Source organism: Herpailurus yagouaroundi, unplaced genomic scaffold, assembly GCF_014898765.1.
Source record: "Herpailurus yagouaroundi ecotype Mexico unplaced genomic scaffold, PumYag 410, whole genome shotgun sequence".
Taxonomy (NCBI): Eukaryota; Metazoa; Chordata; class Mammalia; order Carnivora; family Felidae; genus Herpailurus; species Herpailurus yagouaroundi.
In genome coordinates, this window is record NW_024412627.1 from 1,595,373 (window position 1) to 1,600,372 (window position 5,000).

Sequence of the window (5,000 nt, forward strand, 5' to 3'; positions counted from 1 at the left end):
TCTCCCTGAAGCGCCTGTTAAAAATGCAGAGTTCTGGGCCCACCTTAGACCAGGTGGGCAGAACCCAAGGGTCCGTATCTTTCGCCTTCCTGCACTGGGCAGGGGCGGGGCGGGGGCGAAACCCTCTGCACTTGGCGGCAAGGTCCCAGGAAAATGGGAGAAAAGATCCCTTTATGCCCTTCCGATGAGTCTAAAGCAGTGAGAAAAAAGGACAGCAATTAATTTTTCAATAACTCACCCTGCTCCGTAGGAATAACTTTGAATCAGCTGTGATTTTTGTTAAAGGGAACTATCCCTTGATGTTGGTGTTTCAACTACTTTGAATATCAAATGATTATGACCGAACCTCACCCCTGATTACAGACCCCGGCCACAAATTCAGGAGGCCAGGGCGCGAACTTTGTCAACCCTCGGAAAACTTTCTGCCCACCAAATCCTGCCCAGAACCCTGAAACGGCGTGTCACATTTCATGCAAATTTGCATTATGTGACTTGGAAATCGGGCGATTTAAAAATATTAATAAAGACTCGCCGTATGCTCAGATTTTGAAATAATGCAGATCTGGCTTTACATTCATCCCTCTGGGAAATTTAGTCTTGAATAATGCATAGCTTCAGGAATGAATCTCTTGCATAAATCTGATAAAAGCCGATCTGCTCTGATGGGGGGGGCGGGAGACCCACCATTTAACACTTTCTTCCCCTCCCTCGCCCTCCCCATGTCTCCCACAGGAACCTGGCACTGGTCTGGGCCCTACTTGGGTATTCATTTAGCTTGTCAGCTGAGATTTCATGGCCCCGTCACGGTCCTGAGATCTGCACACTCACCCACTCAGTGCGCATCTGTTAGGCACCCACTGTGCGCCCATAGCATAATGTGGGTATAAGGTGGTGACTGAGACGGCAAGGTTCCCACCCTCGTGGGGTTTACACTCGGGTCCAGCCCTGCCCACAGCCTGAGAGGCCAGCATTATTAACATTCCCCTCTCAAGATGAGGAAACCGAGGACCAGGCTGAGGCCACACAATGTGTGCAGAAGCCACATTGGAATGTGGGTCGTTTGATTCCCAAAGGTCTCCACTGTTTGCTTGAAGAGGAGGATGTTTGGGAATCTCATATCTTGGCCAGACACCAAGTCGTCTCAACCATGAGTCTGCTGGTGAAGTCACCGTGACTTTGGTCGCACTCGGAGGGCACATGCTTACGTCACTGCAAGGGAGGTGGGGAAAGCGTCTGGTGTCTTTGGAGACCCAGACACAGAAGAGGGGCTGATGGCGGCGGGGAACAGGACAGAAGGCTGTGGGAAGCTGCTGTGAGCTCTCCCATTCCCAGTGGCCAAGGACAAGGGACGTGTGCTCCCATGCACACGCACGTGGACTTTGCATGTGGACGGACCAGCCCCGTGTGGCTGCGTTTTGCTCTCCCGGGTGAGTTAAGCCTTTTATTCGTAAAAGCAGGGGATTTTCGCCCTCGGGAGAAGTCTAGATTCTAGGAAACATCCCATTTCACGTTGCTTCTGTAAAACCGACCCAAAGGCTTTCTTCTCAGTTTCAACTTTGCATATATGTAGAGCCCAGGATGCTACAGAAAAGCAGCCAGGTGCACCGGGGTCCTGGTGCTCGGGAGGGTGGGTGCGTCCCTTCAGTGCCAGGCACGTGGCAGGTGCAGAGGAGGCCAGCATGTAACCTGCAGCTCCCTGGGCGCACTTGCCTGATTTGCCGCGGTGGCTGGGATTTACCTGCGCTTACGCGATCCTTTGGCCTCAAGAGGCCCATTTTTCCATCCGCGGATGTCACTGCTGTGTGCTCTGTTGCGGGGGGAGGGAGAAGAGGGGGAGGAAAATGCATATTTTTTAATTCACTGTTGTATCAGAGCCATATCTCCAGCCCTGGACAGAGACAGACACCCACAGGGTGGGGCCTCCATAAAGACCAGAGTGGCCTCTTTGGTTTCAGCCGCAGAAATGTTCTTGAATGGGGTAGATCCTCGGGGACATCTGTCCAGCTCACAACAAATTCTCTTTCCCGGGAACCGCCAAAGAGAGGAGACGCTGCAAGAATGTTTGTATAATGTAACTCTGCTCCGGGACACGGTAACCGGGCCAATCAGATATATTTCTTGCAAGAATTTGGTGCTGGGGCCAAGGGACATGGGGTCTGTTTCAAGGCTAGAACTCGTAACCATGGCCCCCATGCAAACAAACAAAAAAAAATCCGAGAGACCATATGCGTGGGCATGGATGGAGAGAAACGGAGATGAGAGTTGGAAGGAAAGAGCATGTTGAGGTTTTCCACGTCCCTGCTCTGGGCCCGTCCTGGCCCGGACTTCCATGAGGCGCCCCCACATCCCCTAGGCCAGTCGGGGTTCTCGGTTCCCGTCAACAGGCTGCACTGCGGCTGGTGTAGGGGACGAAGGCATTCACCAGCGTCCCTTCACCAAGTCTTCAGAGGAGCCAGAGAATCAGGCTGGGAGGCCGCAGAGCCAGGAGTGACACAGCAAGGATAGTGCCGTAAAGCCCCCACGGCTACCACGCACGCCTCCAGGGCTGGACCCCGAGCCCTCCTGCCAGAAGCTTCCTCCCGCTGCCCTGAGAGTAGGGCCTGCACCCCGGCTGCAAAGGAGGCCGCCAAACGGCCCTCTTGGCTTCTCTCTCGGGGAGGCAAGGCCGCTAAGGAAGACGACTTCCCAAAGACGTTCAAAAGAAACCACGGAGCGCGACAGATGTCCACGATATCCCCCTAGTAATGTTTCTTTTTATTGCTGTTGGTGGTGTTGCAAGGGCCTTAGGAGGAAAGCCGCTCAGCGTGCTGGCCCTGCTCTGACCACTGGGGGGCAGCGTCGCGGGTCTGGCTTCTCACCCGGGATGGGACACAGGGGAGACAAAGCTCTGGGGGATGCAAAATTTAAGGAGGCACTCACTCTCAGGCTCGTGGGAGCACAGGGCAGGCACCTAAGGGCGGGGGCTTCCTTAAATCCTGGGTCCTAGGGGGCCTCTTTGGCCTCAGCCAGAAACCAGTCCTGCTTCTCTCCAGCTCCAGAGAGGTTGGCTCTCTGGAAATTTCTCTGTCCTCATGCAAACATGGATGGATGCCACACCCACCAACACACCAGTGTTCCTGGTATATTTTGACACGTCTGAATCTACTGAAACCCAATACGATTGTTTGACTGACTGGTTAGTTAATAACCCAACAGGACACATCTATTGCACACTGACCTTGCACCAACGCACTTCAGTATTTAATCAGTTCCACAGCTGGATGAGGCTGTCACTATGATTACCCCCACTTTTTAAATGTTTTTTCATGTTTACTCATTTTTGAGAGAGAGAGGGAGCATGAGCAGGGGAGAGGCAGACAGAGAGGGAGACACAGAATCACAAGCAGGCTCCAGGCTCTGGGCTGTCAGCACAGAGCTCAACGTGGGGCTCGAACTCGCCAATGAGTGAGATCGTGACCTGAGCCGAAGTCGGACGCTTAACCGACTGAGCTACCCAGGCACCCCTGATTACCCCCATTTTACAATGTCTAAGGCACAGAGAGGTGAGGGGACTTGCTGAAGGTCACACAGCTCTGAAATAGTAGCACGAGGATCTGAACCCAAATCTCTACACTGAGTCTGGCAAGGCCCTTCACGGAGAGTGGCTGCCTGACTGAGAACACAGGAACGGTGGGGTGACAATCTCTAACTCACTCAAGTGCAAGGTGTGTTAGAATGGACCTGGGGCGATCGAACCCTCGGCCCCTGAGTCCGACAGCTATTGTAATCAGTAGCATCTGTGTTAGTGCTGGTTTTCTTACTGTCACCATGACCTTGACTATGGAGCAATGACTCCGCGCTGGCTTTGGTGGGGGGATCTCATGTACGCTCAGTATAAGCAGAAGTACGAGCAGAAGAGGTGTTACTATCCTATTTTACAGTTGGGGAAACCAAGGCACCAAAAAGTCAAGGATGTTGCCCATGACCACACAGCTAGGAGACAGTGGACTACCTCACACTACAACATGGGTAGAGTCACAAGGGATGAGACACGGCATGACCTCTCCCAGCCCTCGGCCTCTGCAGGGCTCCTTGAGGCCATGTCAGGCCAGGAAGGAGGAAGGTACAGAGAGCCAAGAAGAACCCACCAAGCATATCCAACCCAGCAACCACAGGCTCTTGAGAGAAATTGAAATTAGCTTCCTTCTGACTGGTCATTTGGGGCCAGCCCCATCACTTCAGTGCCTCCTTCTGCAACCTGGTTCAAAGGAAAGAGTGTTTTCCTCAGAATCCCCATGCAGTCCCCAAAGCCTTCCAGAGACCTCATAAATCTTGGTAACGGGAAGCAAATTCCTCCCATCTTCTGCTCTCAGCCAAGTGACAATTAATTTATAAAGCCCTCCTAACACGTGATAATAACTATAACACTGTATTGGGGCCAGGAAGCCTTGAAGTCCGGCACCAGGTTGGCCAGATGGGCATGGAGAAGCCCAGGTAAGGATGGGAGTGGGGGGACGTGTCCCTCCGGTGATCCCTCCGGTGTCCCTCTGGTGTCCCTCTGGTGACCTCCAGGCAGAGCCAACACGAAGTCTGCATTTAGACCGGGCAGGGGGAGGTGAGGAAGGGGAGGAGCTGGGTTATGGGGCACGGTTTGCTGTTGGATGAACTCACAAGTTTTGCAAGATGCTGTTCTGTTCAAAACAATTGTTTGGGCAAGGATAGCGATTCATACGGCATTAATGAGTTTCCACGAACAGCTGATGATGGTAATGATGGTGAACATGAATCACCATCATGAATCACCATGATTAAGCCCTTTTCCTAATCATGTTCATATCTTGGCATTTAACACAAGCTTAAAATACAGAAGAGACTCATAAAATATCTGTGACTTGTATGGAATTATATTGGTGGTGGTGAAAATACTGGTGATGGTGGCAGTGAAGGCGGTGGTGATGGTGATGGTGATGGTGATGGTGGTGGTGATGGTTATGGTGGTGGTTATGGTGATGGTGGTGGTG